Source organism: Oncorhynchus tshawytscha, linkage group LG04 (genome assembly GCF_018296145.1).
Source record: "Oncorhynchus tshawytscha isolate Ot180627B linkage group LG04, Otsh_v2.0, whole genome shotgun sequence".
NCBI classification, from domain to species: Eukaryota; Metazoa; Chordata; class Actinopteri; order Salmoniformes; family Salmonidae; genus Oncorhynchus; species Oncorhynchus tshawytscha.
The window spans coordinates 20,619,050-20,636,452 of record NC_056432.1 but is presented as its reverse complement, the minus strand read 5'-3'; the positions used below and the strand labels follow the sequence as shown (position 1 = coordinate 20,636,452).

At 43.7% G+C, this 17,403-nt stretch overlaps 1 long non-coding RNA gene across 3 annotated transcripts; it reads right to left on the bottom strand.

The window, feature by feature from the left end:
* Window positions 1-56: 56 nt before the first annotated feature.
* On the bottom strand, window positions 57-16,923 carry LOC112248199. 3 transcript variants are annotated; one of them, XR_006083204.1, is made up of 6 exons: window positions 16,496-16,923; window positions 8,063-8,199; window positions 6,037-6,197; window positions 3,168-3,269; window positions 2,888-3,010; window positions 1,934-2,294 (listed from the first exon to the last, which is right to left on the bottom strand). It is a non-coding gene; the product is annotated as an uncharacterized LOC112248199 (long non-coding RNA). The 3 variants fall into 3 exon arrangements; XR_002953195.2 differs by lacking the exons at window positions 1,934-2,294; window positions 6,037-6,197 and adding an exon at window positions 57-604 and having other exon boundaries at window positions 16,496-16,915; XR_002953194.2 differs by lacking the exon at window positions 6,037-6,197 and having other exon boundaries at window positions 1,937-2,294; window positions 16,496-16,913.
* Between the last annotated feature and the right edge of the window lie 480 nt (window positions 16,924-17,403).

Here is a 17,403-nt window from a genome sequence, read left to right as displayed (position 1 = left end):
TTTCTTTGTTGGCCGGGTATGGTTCCCAATCAGAGGCAGCTGTCTATCGTTGTCTCTGATTGGGAATCATACTTAGGCAGCCTTTTCCCACATGTGTTTGTGGGTAATTATTTATTTTTCGTGAGTGTTTGTGTGCGCCACGGCTGCGTCACGTTCGGTTTCTGTTTACCTGTTTTTTGTGAAGGTTTCTCTTCAATTAAAGATGTGGAATTACATGCACGCTGCGCCTTGGCTCATTTATGACAGGGACTTTGAAGACAGTGAACGTGACAGGCTTCTCTCAAGTAAAGTCATATTATACAGTTACAGTCAAAAGTTTGGACGAAGCATTTTTGTATGTTCTCTATAGTTATGTACTTAAATGTATCAATTGACCAATTCGGAACATTTAGTCAAACTCCTGGCAGACTTCATACAAAATATTGAGTAGTGATGTAATTCTTCACTGGATCAGTCTGAAATGCTAACTGGCTAGGAGGACCTACCTGAATGATGACTTACTAGGAGGAACTACCAAAAGGAGGAACTAGGCAACAGACTTGATCTAATCCAGGCCTTGGTTCTGTGGTGGGTGGCTGTGGTGCATGCTGCTTCACCTGTGACACTGAAAAAACACAGGTACCCATCACTCACAGACCTATTAAATATGTCAAATACTTTCAGGCCCTAAAATCATTTCGCAAACCCCTGTTGTGGTGAAAACTGGTTGCCACCAATTAGTTTAGCGTATTGTATCGTATCTCTACATAATACTCTGTCTGGGTGCTTGTATAGTTCTGAGGCGACACAGAGATGGAGGTTCTCTGCTGGGACCGTAACATCATGAAAGTGGACAGAGGGTCTATGTCCTCCTCAGATTTAGCAACTGTGAGACTCCTGTGACTGTCTCTCACACCGGGCCTGGGGGTTGGGTGTTTGGATTCATTAGCTCTTTGGTCAGGTAAGCCCTCCTTCTTCTGAGGTCTAACTGCATGGTTCAATTTCTCCAGGTAAGTAGTGGTGGTAGCCTGTGCTGCTGTGATAGCCATACCAAGTAGTGGTGGTAGCATGTGCTGCTGTGATGGCCATACTTCCAGCCTTCTCTGTGGCCCTACTCTCTTGGGAAGAAGTAGAGGGGGCCATATCCCAGAGGCACCAGCTGGTGCTGAAAAGACAGTATTCCCAGATTTCTCTTTCTCATGGGAAGTGGCAACAACCTGTGCTGAAACGACTGTATTTCCAGCTCTATCTCTCTTCTGATGAGATGGCACAGCCATGGGTTTTTTATTCTTCAGGATGGCCTTGTCTTTGATCTCACCAGGTGGGACTGACAGATCTGGGCACAGAAGGAGGAGCGAGATTCAGAACTTTGTTGCAGCCACAGACACCTTTTCAATGGTTTTTATGAGGCGCTGCGGAAGATAGTGGCAGCAAAGTAATTATAACATGGTAATAAACTGATTCATATCTCGGCCTGATCTCTGCCTGATGAAGAACTGATCTGACGCTTACCAGGGTCATCTACAGTACAGGTTCACTCAAGTTATCTGCAAAACAAAATTACACAACTCATTCTTTGAAGGAAATAACTAAGTTAACTAGACAGGTAGCTAGCAACACTGCAGTGGGACAATAGGTAATATTGTTTTATTATTTTGTATTTTACCCTCTTTTTCCTACCCAAATTCGATCTTGTGTCATCGCTGAAACTCCCCAACGGCCTCGGGAGGTGAAGGTTGAGTCATGCGTCCTCCAAAACATGACCCGCCAAACCGCACTTCAAAATGCCCACTTAACCCGGAATTCAGCCACACCAATGTGTCAGAGGAAACATCTTCCAACTGACGACTGAGGTCAGCCTGCAGGCGCCCGGCACAAAGAGTCACTAGAGCGCTTGAGCCAAGTAAAGCCACTCCGGCCAAACCCTTACATGCGTCGCCCTATGGGACTCCCGATCACGGCCGGTTGTGATAAAACCCGGGTTCATACCCGGATCTGTAGTGACACCTCTATCACTGCGATGCAGTGCTTTAGATCGCTGCGCCACTTGGGAGGCCAGGGACAATAGGTTTTATATCTCAGTCACACTCTGTCCATCTGGCAGGGTGATAGTGGTGTGAAGTCCTCTATCTTACTGCTCAATTTCTCCATAATGTGGGGTTGCTCCGAGCTCGTCATACTCTCATTTATCCCCGTCAGTCCTGGTGAGCTTGTTCCTTCATCGAGTGTCACAAAGTTGTCCCGACCAATCAGTAATAACTTCAAGGCTTCGGTCAAAGGCTGGAACTGCACAAATTATTCCGACTTCTGGGGCTCTGTTAGCATTTAGCAAAGAAAGGAATATGTCTTTTTAGTAATTCAATGCAGTTAAGAATGCACTGTGCAAAATGCAGCATGAATGCAGGAAAAGGACAAGTGTGACAGAGGAAACATAGGTAACTGTGAACTGGTAAGTGCATATTCTAATTTGTGATTAGTCTTGTTATGTCAAACACTTCATACAACTACAGGACTACGCTCTTCTTACCTGCTAAAAGAAAGCTCAGTACAAAGTGAGGGTGCTTCTCTGTCCTCCAAAGTGCCTGTTCCATCTCTTCCTGATCTTTCTCGGACACTAAATAACTACAAGACAATCACCGGCCCCATGAGCCTGCACCACTTAGTGGCACATTTACAGAGCCATACTGTATATAGAGATATACTATACTATGAATATAGGGCTGCACACTTAGTGATGAAACCTCAGAACACACACTATTGCAGGTTGCTGTGTCTTGTAACCTGATACAAGTAGCATCTGTAGTGGTAGAAAATGTCAAGGAATGTACCTTTCATGTACCTATGAAAAGTACATGACATTATCTCTACTCTTACCCCCACACTGGTCATAGGCCAAGAGTTGACTTACTGTCTGTAGACTGGAGAGATCTGCTCTGCTGGGAGATGGGAGGAGACCAGACTGAGCTGGGTCAGGCTGGGCTTGGGAGAGTGGGTGAGGGGCAGGTCCATCTCCATCTGAGTAGGCAACATTCTGAGAGGAGAGGGAGGAAATTCTAATAATTCACATATAGATTTGTTTACACCATATGTCGAAAATACACTGTACAGTGTAAGTAGCCATTTTTTTATTCACTGACTCTCGACACATGAGAAACAGTGAGATCTACAGTAAATTGCCAGTATTGTACCTGATGACTTGATATCCATCTCACAGTGAGAGTCATTGACTGTCAGCCTTGGCACTTCAAACTGGGATATGTCCACTTACACCAGTGCATCTGAGGGAGAAGCTGAAAGAACATAGAAAACAGGTTGTTATTGGAAATGCTAATTTCTTCTCAATGACTTACCTGGCTAAAGGTTAAATAGACAAATGACTCGGGACTGTCACGACTTCCGCTGAAGTCGGTCCCTCTCCTTGTTCGGGCGGCGTTCGGCGGTCAACGTCACCGGACTTCTAGCAATAGCTGATCCTCCTTTCATTTTCCATTGGTTTTGTCTTTGTTTCCTACACACCTGGTTTTCATTCCCCAATTATATGTTCATGTATTTAACCCTCTGTTTCCCCCATGTTTTTGTGCGTGATTATTTCTATGTTCATTTCGGTTCATGATGGCTGGTTTTTCGACGGGTGCTGTTTTTCACCCATGCATAATATTCACCGTTTGTATTTGGTCAAGTGTATTTACCACCTTGTGCCTTTATTTTTGAGTAAAGTACGTTGCTCACTCATTTTGCACTACTCCGCCTGACTTCATGCACCAGCTACACTCACCAACTGACAGAATCACGCACCAAAATATGGAGTCAGCAGGAGCAGACACCCCCGGATTAGGGGTCGAGGAGCGCGTCCAGCAGCATGCGGCCATGATACAACATCTCGGCATCGCCATGGATCGCGTCCTGCAAAATATGGATCGCTGGGAGAGAAGAGGAGTTCCTCCAGCGCCTCCACCAGCACCACCAGGGGCACCACTACTCACCCCTCCTTCACCCGGTTTCAGCTCGATCTTCCGAGGGAGTATGATGGGACGGCTGCGGGATGTCAGGGGTTCCCACTCCAGCTGGAGCTCTACCTAGCAGCCGTCCACCCGGCTCCTTCGGGCCGTGGGCGCGTGTCCGCCCTCGTCTCCTGTCTCTCAGCCCTGGAGTGGGCCAACGCCGTAAGGGAGGAAGGAGAAGCGGTGTTGGACCAATTCGAGGTAAACGTCTCGTCCAACTTAGCCAGGGGACGAGGAGAGCACAGGAGTTCTCTCTGGAATTTCGGACCCTGGCCGCCAGCACGGGATGGAACGACAGGGTCCTGATCGATCACTACCGTTGTTGTTTGAGCGAGGACGTCCGTCAGGAGTTGGCCTGCAGGGACACCACTCTCACCTTTGACCAATAACCACCCCATCGACGGGGGGATTGTGCGATAAATCTCCAGGTAGACGCAGCACTTCCCAGGAGTCACGTGTATCCCCTGTCACAGGAGGAGATGGCGGCTATGGAAACATATATGTCTCCGAATCCCTGCGTCAGCTTTCCACTTCACCTGCCTCCTCAAGTTTCTTTTTTGTGAAGAAGGATGGAGGTCTGCGCCCGTGTATTGACTATCGAGGTATCAACCGGATACCTCATACAGTTACCCGCTACCTCTCATAGCCAGTGCGATTGAGTCAATGCACGGGGCGCGCTTCTTCACCAAATCGGATCTCAGGAGCGCTTACAACCTGGTGCGTATCCGGAAAGGAGACGAGTGGAAGACAGCTTTCAGTACCACCTCAGGGCATTATGATTACCTCGTCATGCCGTACGGTTTGATGAATGCTCCATCAGTCTTCCAGGCCTTTGTAGACAAGATTTTCAGGGACCTGCACGGGCAGGGTGTAGTGGTGTATATTGATGACATCCTGATATACTCCGCTACACGCGCCGAGCATGTGTCCCTGGTGCGCATGGTGCTTGGTCGACTGTTGGAGCATGACCTGTACGTCAAGGCTGAGAAATGTCTGTTTTTCCAACAGTCCGTCTCCTTCCTAGGGTACCGCATTTCCACTTCAGGGGTGGAGATGGAGAGTGACCGCATTTCAGCCGTACGTAATTGGCCGACTCACACCACGGTAAAGGAAGTGCAGCAGTTTCTAGGGTTTGCCAACTACTACTAGAGGGTTATCCGGGGTTTAGGTCAGGTAGAAGTTCCCATTCCCTCACTGCTGAAGCAGGGAGCGGTCTGTTTGCGGTGGTCAGCTGAGACGGACAGGGCTTTTGGTCAGCTGAGGGCTCTGTTTACCTCGGCTCCCGTGCTGGCCCATCCGGATCCCTCTTTGGCGTTCATAGTGGAGGCTGGGATAGGAGCCGTGCACTCCCAGCGCTAGGGTACGCCTCCAAAGCTCCGCCCCTGCGTCTTCTTTTTGAAGAAGCTTAGCCCGGCGGAGCGAAACTATGACGTGGGGGACCGGGAGTTGTTGGCTGTCATCAGGGCCTTGAAGGCGTGGAGACATTGGCTTGAGGGGACTAAACACCCTTTTCTCATCTAGACTGACCACTGCAATCTGGAGTACATCCGGGCGGCGAGGAGACTGAATCCTCGCCAGACAAAGTGGGCCATATTTTTTTACCTGTTTTGTTTTCACTCTGTCCTACAGACCAGGTTCCCAGAACGCGAAGGCAGACGCACTGTCCCGGATGTATGACACAGAGGAGCGGCCCATGGATCACACTGCCATACTCCCGGCCTCTTGCCTGGTGGCACCGGTAGTGCTGGACGCGGACATTGAGCAGGCGTTACGTACAGAGCCCACTCCCCCCCAATGTCCAGCTGGGCGTCTGTACATTCCGTCTGCTGTCCGCGACCGTTTGATTTATTGGGCCCACACGTCACCCTCCTCTGTTCATCCGGGCATCGGTCGGACAGTGCGCTGTCTTAGTGGGAAGTACTGGTGGTCCACTTTGGCTAAGGACGTGAGGGTTTATGTCTCCTCCTGCTCTGTGTGCGCCCAGTGCAAGGCCCCTAGACACCTGCCCAGAGGTAAGTTACAACCCCTATCCGTTCCACAACGGCCGTGGTCGCACCTGTCGGTGGATTTCCTAACGGATCTTCCCCCATCACAGGGTAACACCATGATCCTGGTCATTGTGGATCGGTTTTCTAAGTCCTGTCGTCTCCTCCCTTTGCCCGGTCTCTCTACGGCCCTACAGACTGCGGAAGCCTTGTTTACACACGTCTTCCGGCACTATAGGGATCAGAGAGAATCAAAAATGTTAAAAATGTCATGGCAGGGTGATAGGGATTTTGTTATAATGTTTGAGTCACTTAGATAGCATAAGGAGATGGAAAAAAACATGGCAAAATGTGTACAATTTCAGAAAATGTGCTTTTAAACCGCAAAATGTTGTCTCTGCTGCCAAGAGGGCCTTCAGGATCTTTGGTCGGAAACCAGGCAATTGGCCACACCCACTACCATGCCCCCCAGGCTAACTTTGCCACCGCTGCTTCATTCAACAATGACTCTTTGCTCAGCTCCTCGTCAGTGTTTGAACAGGTGTTTGAGCTGTCTGTCTCTGTGTCAAGAGGTACCTCATAGGCCGCACAGTGCTTGAAAGCTCCATAAGACATGGAATAGTTTACAAAACAATAACTAATTATTAACCTTTTAAGGATCCAACCCTTTTTTCAATTTTAGCCTAAAATGATTTAAAAGTGCCTTTGAACAGGGTATGGTAGTAGGTGCCAGGCGCACCGGTTTGTGTCATGAACTGCAGCGCTGCTCGATTTTTCACGCTCAACAGTTTCCTGTGTGTATCAAGAATGGTCCACCACCCAATGGACCTCCAGCCAACTTGACACTGCAGGAAGCAATGGAGTCAACATGGGCCACCATCCCTGTGGAGCGCTTTTAATACCTTGTAGAGTCCATGCCCTGAAGAATTGAGGCAGTTCTGAGGGCAAAATGGGGGGGTGTGCAACTCAATATTAGGAAGGTGTCCTAATGTTTTCTACACTCAGTGTAACTCATGAATTGATTATTGCCTATTGATTTCTATTTGGATTTTTTCAATTAACTACATTTCAAGGAGGGCAGACTTTTCTTGAGCTGTGACAAGTGATCGAAAAACAGCACCTCCTCTGGCATGACAAGATCTGAGACAAAAATGCAGGTTTGGTTAGATCAGCACATGTCTACATAGTTATTGTGCCACTTGTTTCTTTTAACTTACACCTATTGACATAGACACATCTTATATCAGGTACCTTAGGACAGGATATCGCTGGATATGTCATGTATGTTTGAGTACACAATAAAGACAAATCAATATATTTTTATCGTTATTCATCCAATAACAGGGAAATTACATTGACTGATATACAGTGTAGGAATATTTGCATCGAAACATTGTCCTATGATCTGACCCTCATGCCTTGGGCTCTTTCGCTCTTGCTAAAGGATTCATTGCAGACAAAGTGTCCCTTGTCCTTCCTAGCCTCTCTTGGGAGCCACACTGCTTCATCTACATCAAGCTGTGAGTTGGGGTTGGAGCTCCCCTCCAGAGGATCCCCTCTCACCTGGGTCAGACTAAAACTCAGCCTGAAAAATGACATCATGAAAACCCTGTCAGATATCTGAGGCACGTTCAAGTCCTTCAGCAACTTCCCAGCTGTCAACTCCATTGACCTTTAAGCATTCTGATTCTATTTAAACACACATACTGTAGGTGTACAGTATCCTAGCTACATAAAATGGTTACTTTTCAAGAGAGTATGTTGGTTGTCCTTTAGTCCACAAGTCATCTAGTACAGATTCAATGACAAACAGTTTGCAGGAGGAAATTACATTTCCTGTCAAAACAAGGAATAGGAAACAATTGTCTATGAGTCCTTATCTAACCACTGCTGATGCGATTAAATGAATGTTTAGACTCATTCCTATAGATAATCATAATATTTCAAATCGTTGTTGAGCCATATACATTGAAAATATTTACATCTACATTTAAAAATACTTGGAATAGGGTAAACTGCTGGCCAGCTGGGTAGAAATGCTGGGTAGTCAGGTAGATTTGGGCAGATTATGTCAATTAAAAGAGTCACTCATCATACCTCTGCTCCATGGTTTCCTGTAGGTGACCTCAAGGGGGTTACCAGTATGAGGGTAAAGGTCACTGCTGCAAAGATGGTAGGGCATCGGCAAGGCCAGCCAGTTTATAGTCAACTTGAGACTAGTAGAAGCCTATAGACTGAGACAAGAATGCAATATAACAGCCAGAGCAAGGTTTAAATAATACTATACTTTAGCTGTGCTAGATTGAGTTTGGTTGTTGTGTATTGTTTCCAAACCCTGCCCACCTGGCACTCCAGGCAGACTAAAGCAAAAGATTTCATAGAGCATTTGAACCCAGGGTTGGTAACAATACACAACACTAATTTATGTTTACTAGAAATAATAAACTGTGGATAAATCATTGGCTAACACACAGGCTTTAGACAGAGGGGAAAGGCCTAAGTAGCCAACCCGCCCCGGAAGTATAGTCGAGAGCTTTGTATTTGACTGCTGCGAAAATATGAATTGAGAAAGTGCACCCATCTTCAGACCTGGAGGGGGACAAACAAAAGTAGAGCACAACTGTAGAGTCAAGATCCAAGGAGTACTTGCTACGTATAATTGTAATCATTTTAATACATTGGTCACATCAGAGAAGCAGCCTTAAAGTATGGATATTGGTCATGTAATGCTGTATTTGCATGACTCAATAGCCGACAGTATTGGGTGACATGATGCTTTGCACTTATGTGAGCCAGTTGCTGCAGGAATATAAACACACAAACTAACACAGGTGTTTGGACTCTGTGTCGAATACAACAGATAAAACAAAGGAAAAGTTTTTCATCACTACTAAAAAGAGAAGAACATTCCGTCAGCCAAGGTTTGTTTGAGTTTCAAATATTTTCAAATAATGAATGATTAATGCGAGACAAATGGAGTATATTGCTGTGTCATGGCTCCTCATCGTATTTTTTCTTCAACATTTTCCTTTGTTTCACTTCTGAAATGCACGCCAATTCAGAAATGATTGACATATTGGACAAGTTTGAGGACAAAGTACAGTATATTGTCGTAAATTAGGAGAAATTGACTTTTGAGAGCCATTTTATTTAAAAAGAAGGTGCATAATTCAGCCATATTGTCTAACAACAGATTTTAATTAATGTCATCAATATCCACTGAAAATGTCTGATGGAAATCTTTGAGAACACAGTCAGGGACACAATTAGGAAGCAACGTGGGTGGTGTGCCAGCTGTAATGGGGTTGACACCTATACTATGATTTAAATCACATTTCAGGGACTATAAAATCCTGGCCACCATTTTGATTTCATGTCCACAGATACTCCAAATGTCATTTTTTAGACGAACCAGACTACAACCAAAGAGGAGATGAACACCACTGACAATGAACACCTTGCAGTCCCCAACCTCTCCTATAGCAACTCAACTAGACTGGACTACTCTTCAATGTATATTTTTTCAGTTTTCCATGTCACCAACTTTGTGGTTGGCCTTCCTGTTAACAGTTGGGTGGTGTGGCTGATTTTGACTGGATCTGGGGTGGCTGCAGAGATCTTCCCCCTCAACCTGAGCATGACTGAGATCCTCTACTGCATAGGTACCCCACTTACGATTGTATACACCTACATCCCTGAGGTGGCTCTTGGAAAAGTGGCGGCCTTCATGTGGGGCTTTATCTGGATTTGTCGACCCCTGTTCCAGTGCTGTGTCTGTGTAGAGCGCTACCTGGCGGTGGTCCACCCTGTGGTCTTCTTAAAGTACAGACCCCTAAGATACAGAGTGAGATGTAGCGGTTTAGTCTGGTTTGTAGTTTTGGTTTCTTCTGTGGTCTTTGGAATCTTCTATCCTCATGTACCACACTATGGGATCTTGGTCTTGTTCCTGATTCCCTTTTTGGTAATGTTGTTCTGCTGCCTCTCAATTCTCAGAGCTCTTAAAAAGCCTGGGCCGGGGGACGGTGAAAAGGAGTCTGGAAATAACTTGAAGATGAAGGCCTTTAAGATAATTTTGATTCTCATGACGTCTGTGGCAGTAAACTATATCCCATTACTAGTGGTTGTCATCCTGATTGATCAATCGAATAGGGTGGAATTAATTGCTCCCAGTGTTTGCATCAACATGGCTGTGTTGTGTGGGTTGGTGCAGCCCTTTCTCTACCTCCACAGGGCTGGGAAACTGCCCTGTACCAGGAGTCCAACAGATGATTGAGGTGGAAATGTAGCCCCTCCATTCTCTCTCTCCATTTTTCTTCAGTCGCTAAAATCACAAATACACATATCTTCACTCACATGCACACGCACCACAAGTGTTCAGGCTGTGGGTGGATTTGCTTAATTGACGTATCAGTCCTCTCGGTCAGACAGATGTAAATCTGACACTCCTCATAGGAGAGACAATTTTCAACACCACAGGTCAGACCCAATTTGGGTTGTTTAAAGCTACAGTCTGGGATTAGAAAAACAACAAAACAGCCACCCTGTCACTGGTATACAGCTGATAGAACATGGCATCCACATGATAGTTTCAAACATAATTAGAAGAGCAATATATAGCTCTATACATCGGTTTGTTTACGAGTAATAAAAAACATTTTGTGCTTGAATAGACCCGCTTTCTGTGTTTACAAACATTGCCGCATGAGGGTGAAGCGCGCAAATTGGTGGGAGAACAAGTGGGTGTTCTTAAAGAACACCAGCAAAAAAATCCGCTATTTACATGTTGCTTATCAATGCACTTGATTACAATTTGATTTTAAGGCCTCCCTTTATCTAAAGATAAATACATGCAGAACCTTTTCACTTCAGTCTCACCTTTCGATGCTCTCGTGACATTCACTTGACAGAAAATCATGACATCACAAGTAGGACCTCCCATCCATAGAATGACATATTTCCATCTGGAACTCTCATGTTGTTTAGAGGTGTAACCAGACCTCACCTTCCTGACCTACCCTTGCTTAATCCAGTTGACTCTCCAATAGGGAAAATGTGTTTCTCCTTGCTCCCTCAGAACAACAGATATATATGTGCTTTATTTCAAAGGGATATTGTATCCATTCCTTATGTCACAAGTTACTGGAATACATTTGTTGATAATATCTGTTGGAAAAAAGTCTGGTTATAACCACACAAATACCTGCTTGTTGACAAGGTCAGAGGCATCTTTCAGAATGATCCATAAGTATTACCCAGCGAATCATTTTACCTCATAAATCTAATTGAATTGTGCTAATGGAAAAATGTCATATTCATAAATGTAAATTCACAAATTAAAAAAACTCTTCTGTGTTTTCTATCATTTCAAACAATACATTAAGACCATTCTACATTCTTCTAAAAAGAAAGCTGTTAAAGCAATCAATATGTGTACATCTTTTAAGGTCTTTGTATAATCTGTCATTTGCATATGTTATCATTGTCTGTTTGTATACTTCTTGTATGTAAACAGTTTTTTTCTGCAATATTTAAAATAAAATAGAATGACATTAACTATACTCGGTATTACCGTCCTTCTTCACTTATAATTATATTTTTATGCTTCCTTGAGCTCAATGATTTGATTATTCTAAGTAGTATGACTGAATCACTGAAAGCTGATCTTTCCTTCATGAAATATTGTAGTTTTGTGTATAATAGAAAACCTATAAGACTATGCAGTGGTGGAAAAAGTACCCAATTTTCATACTTGAGTAAAAGTATAGATATCTTAATAGAAAGTTACTCAAGTAAAAGTGAAAGTCACCCAGTAAAATACTACTTTAGTAAAAGTCTAAAAGTATATGCTTTAAAATATACTTAAGTATCAAAAGTAAATGCAATTGCTAAAATATACTTAAGTATCAAAATCATTTCAAATTCTTTATATTAAGCAAAGCAGACAGCAATATTTTCTTGTTTTTAAAATGTATGGATAACCAGGGGCACACCCCAACACTCAGACAATATTTACAAAATATGCATTTGTGAGTCCTCCAAAACATAAGCAGTATGGATGTGTTCTCTTGATAAGTCTATGCATTTCACAATGTTCCTGTCCTGCTAAGCATTCAAAAGGTAAGGAGTAATTTGGGTTGTCAGGTAAAATGTATGGAGTAAAACGTACAATATTTTCTGTAGGAATGTAGTGAAGTAAAAGTAAAAGTTGTAAAAAATATATAAATAGGAAAGTAAAGTACAGATACCCCCCAAAAACGACTTAAGTAATACTTTAAAGTATGTTTTCTTAATGACTTTATTCCACTGAGCCTATGTTCAAAATGCTCATCTATTATAAGATACTGTATAGTACTTGTATTGCATTTATTTCATTGTCCCCTACGATTAAATCGGGACGGGACTGTGGATCTGTTCGTTCTGTCTGTCCTTCCGTTCGTTCCATTCGTACATTCACACGCGATATCTCAGCACTTGCCCTATTTTGATTTTGACGAAACTTGGGCGAATGATGCGTCTTGCCATTGGATCCGGCATTTAAACGACATTACACTCATTGGCCAGATGATGGCGCTACTACAACAAGCGATTGAAAATATACATTTAGAAAGGTCACGCTCCTCATCCCTTTTAACCTAGTCATGAAATTCGGTACATTGGTCCCTCTCCTCCAGAGCCGCAGACGTGGTAATATTGATGATTTGTCACCACTTATGGTTTGTTTACATAGCAAGTTGGAATAACTAATGTGGCAGGTTAGGAAAACGAATGCACCAGGTTATGTTAATTAACATGGCAGGTTAGGAGAATGAGGTTAAGGTTAGGACATTTTGGGTTAGGCTTTGCAACAACGTTACAGTTGTCAACAACTGTTGCCTCCGACGCGACCGCTAGATGGAGCTGTAGGTCTACCTAATCTAGTCACAATGGTAGAAAGGTGTGGAACGCCGTTTGGGCTTTGCCTGTTAAAAAAGATGCACGTCAAATAACACAATTCTATTATAGAATGGTTTGTGTGCTGAATTTGCACGTGCAAGCCAATCGCCACCACTACTATAAGCTGTACAAAAAAAGTCAGTAAACAAGCACACACCAGCCACGAACGATGTGTTTACAATACCGCGTTGGTAATAAGGCATTATTTGTTCGACCGCAATTTATTGGGTAGCTAGGTAGCTACCTTTAGCTTTGTACCTACCTAGCACCAACACAACCAGCCTGAAAACAATGACCAGTAGAAACTGCAGTCATTTTCATTATTCTTAGCAATGATTTAGGAATCTAAATGTTGTTCTCCTATTGACATTTAACTTAACCCTGTTGCCCAAAGCTAACGTTATAAGCTGCCAGCTAGCTTCATCTGGCTAGTGAGGCTGACTGGACTGGGTTATATGTTGTGAAGCTAGCCACAATAAGGAGTAGGCACACTAGTGGAATTTGCCATCAAAATAAAAGTACCTATTTGAAAGTGATGCAGAAGGTTACAATTGGTGGAATCATGCCATATTTAGACTAGATAATGTAAAACAAGGTTGGAATGTGAAACAATGAAATGGGGTATCAGTCCTCTCGGTGACACCCACAGAACACAACAGTTAAGAGTTTACACAAATATTAGCGTTGTAGCCCTTATCGCGGGACAGTGACTGTGAAATCACCTCCCCAGTCAGCATATTGTGTGTATTGATATTCATATTACACTAAAACTTTACCGAAGGATTGGGGATCAATGAAATGGGGTATCACTCAATACCCAAGATATTTTTTCCCAACGTCCTCCTCAGAGTTATCAGACTCCAAAACATATTGTTTTTCCTCGGGAATAGTGTTTAATACACAGTCGTTCTTTGATTCTTTTTTTATTTCACCTTTATTTAACCAGGTTGGCCAGTTGAGAACAAGTTCTCATTTACAACTGCGACCTGGCCAAGATAAAGCAAAGTAGTGCGACACAAACAACTCAAGAGTTACAGATGGGATAAACAAATGTACAGTCAATAACACAATAGATACATCTATAATACAGTGTGTGCAAATGAAGTAAGATTAGGGAGGTAAGGCAATAAATAGGCCATAGTGGTGAAATAATTACAATTTAGCAATTAAACACTGGAGTGATAGATGTGCAGAAGATGAATGTGCGAGTAGAGATACTGGGGTGCAAAGGAGCAAAAAAACAAAAAGGCAATATGGGGATGAGGTAGTTGGGTGGGCTATTTACAGACGGGCTGTGTACAGGTTCAATGATTGGTAAGCTGCTCTGACAGCTGATGCTTAAAGTTAGTGAGGGAGATATAAGACTCCAGCTTCAGTGATTGTTGCAATTTGTTGGCAGCAGAGAACTGGAAGGAAAGGCTTCCAAAGGGAGAGTTGGCTTTGGGGATGACCAGTGAACTATACCTGCTGGAGTGCGTGCTATGGTTGGGTGCTGCTATGGTGACCAGTGAGCTGAGATAAGGTGGGGCTTTACCTAGCAAAGACTTATACAGTGGCTCCAAGTCATCTACAGCGGGGAGAACAAGTATTTGATAACCTGCAAAATCGGCAGTGTTTCCTACTTACAAAGCATGTAGAGGTCTGTCATTTTTATCATAGGTACACTTCAACTGTGAGAGACGGAATCTAAAACAAAAATCCAGAAAATCACATTGTATGATTTTTAAGTAATTAATTTGCATTTTATTGCATGACATAAGTATTTGATCACCTACCAACCAGTAAGAATTCCAGCTCTCACAGACCTGATAGTTTTCTTTAAGAAGCCCTCCTGTTCTCCACTCATTACCTGTATTAACTGCACCTGTTTGAACTCGTTACCTGTATAAAAGACACCTGTACACACACTCAATCAAACAGACTCCAACCTCTCCACAATGGCCAAGACCAGAGCGCTGTGTAAGTACATCAGGAATAAAATTGTAGACCTGCACAAGGCTGGGATGGGCTACATGACAATAGGCAAGCAGCTTGGTGAGAAGGCAACAACTGTTGGTGCAATTATTAGAAAATGGAAGAAGTTCAAGATGACGGTCAATCACCCTCGGTCTGGAGCTCCACGCAAGATCTCACCTCGTGGGGCATCAATGATCATGAGGAAGGTGAGGGATCAGCCCAGAACTACACGGCAGGACCTGGTCAATGACCTGAAGAGAGCTGGGACCACAGTCTCAAAGAAAACCATTAGTAACACACTACGCCGTCATGGATTAAAATCCTGCAGTGCAAGCAAGGTCCCCCTGCTCAAGCCAGCGCATGTCCAGGCCCGTCTGAAGTTTGCCAATGACCATCTGGATGATCCAGAGGAATGAGAGAAGGTCATGTGGTCTGATGAGACAAAAATAAAGCTTTTTGGTTTAAACTCCACTCGCCTGTTTGGAGGAAGAAGGATGAGTACAACCCCAAGAACACTAACCCAACCATGAAGCATGGAGGTGGAAACATCATTCTTTGGGGATGCTTTTCTGCAAAGGGGACAGGACGACTGCACCATATTGAGGGGAGGATGGATGAGGCCATGTATCGCGAGATCTTGGCCAACAACCTCCTTCCCTCAGTAAGCGCATTGAAGATGGGTCATGGCTGGGTCTTCCAGCATGACAACGACCCGAAACACACAGCCAGGGCAACTAAGGAGTGGCTCCGTAAGAAGCAACTCAAGGTCCTGGAGTGGTCTAGCCAGTCTCCAGACCTGAACCCAATAGAAAATCTTCGGAGGGAGCTGAAAGTCCGTATTGCCCAGCGACAGCCCCGAAACATGAAGGATCTGGAAAAGGTCTGTATGGAGGAGTGGGCCAAAATCCCTGCTGCAGTGTGTGCAAACCTGGTCAAGAACTACAGGAAACGTATGATCTCTGTAATTGCAAACAAAGGTTTCTATACCAAATATTAAGTTCTGCTTTTCTGATGTATTAAAATACTTATGTCATGAAAAAAAATGCAAATTAATTACTTAAAAATCATACAATGTGATTTCCTGGATTTTTGTTTTAGATTCAGTCTCTCACAGTTGAAGTGCACCTATGATAAAAATTACAGACCTCTACATGCTTTGTAAGTAGGAAAACCTGCAAAATCGGCAGTGTATCAAATACTTGTTCTCCCCACTGTAGATGGCCTGGAGCCACTGGGTTTGGCGACGAATATGAAGCGAGGGTCAGTACATGAGGCTTTGGTGACAAAACGGATGGCACTGTGATAGACTACATCCAATTTGCTGAGTAGAGTGTTGGGGGCTATTTTGTAAATGAGATCGCCGAAGTCAAGGATCGGTAGGATAGTCAGTTTTACGAGGGTATGTTTAGCAGCATGAGTGAATGAGGCTTTGTTGCGAAATAGGAAGCCGATTCTAGATTTAATTTTGGATTGGGGATGCTTAATGTGAGTCTGAAATGAGAGTTTACAGTCTAACCAGACACATAGAATATGTGGACAACTACAAAAACCTAAGTCAGAGCCGTCCAGAGGCGTAATGCTAGACGGACGGGCGGGTGCAGGCAGCGATCGTTTGAAGAGCATGCATTTAGTTTTACTTACATTTAAGAGCAGCTGGAGGCCACGGAAGGAGTGTTGTATGTCATTGAAGCTCGTCTGGAGGTTTGGGCTGAGTTCAGTATGTTTTTACATCTTGAAACATTAAATTGAACGGAAACAGTGCTGTACTGAATGACGAGTTGTAAACAGGTAGAGGTTGGGGAACGCTGTCAGCATGGCCACTTCCCTTTAGATATGTCGGTCATTGCTTCAAGCCACACCCACCAAATGGAAGCAAACCTACCTCAAAGTCTGTTCAAGAACGTTTTGGGGAAACGTATAGTTCAGTACAAACCGTTCTGCAAAGTAGCAAACGTTCAAGCGAACTGAACGCACCTCAGGTCGATATTTCTTTTGGAACGCAGTTCTCTTAAAGGGGAAGCATGCTATTTTGACATGTAAAAAATAATAATAATCTAAAAATTGATCAATGCAATTCTTAAGAATAGAGTAATGACTTACATTTTTTAATAATATTAAACAGCTTTTTAAAGGTGGCGGCAGGTAGTCTAGCGGTTAGAGCTTTGGGCCAGTAACCGAGAAGTTACTGTTTCAAATCCATGAGCTGACAAGGTGAAACATCTATCAATGTGCCCTTGAGCAAGGCACTTAACCCCTAATTGCTCCAGGATTGCCGTTAATAATGGCAGACCCTGGCAGTAATCCCACTCTCCAAAGGTTTCTCAGGGAGAGCTGGGATATGCAAAAATCACATTTCCAATTCACAAGTGTGTATTAATGCAATTCACAAGTGTGAAATAGGGCAAATATAAGCACCCACCAAATGATTTTGTATTTATTTATTATAAATATAGACTATTAATAGCTGCATATACAGAGAAAGCATGCCAAGCTATAGACCCTGCATGACCCCAATGCATTTAAAATGTACACCATGTCCGGGCCAGTAG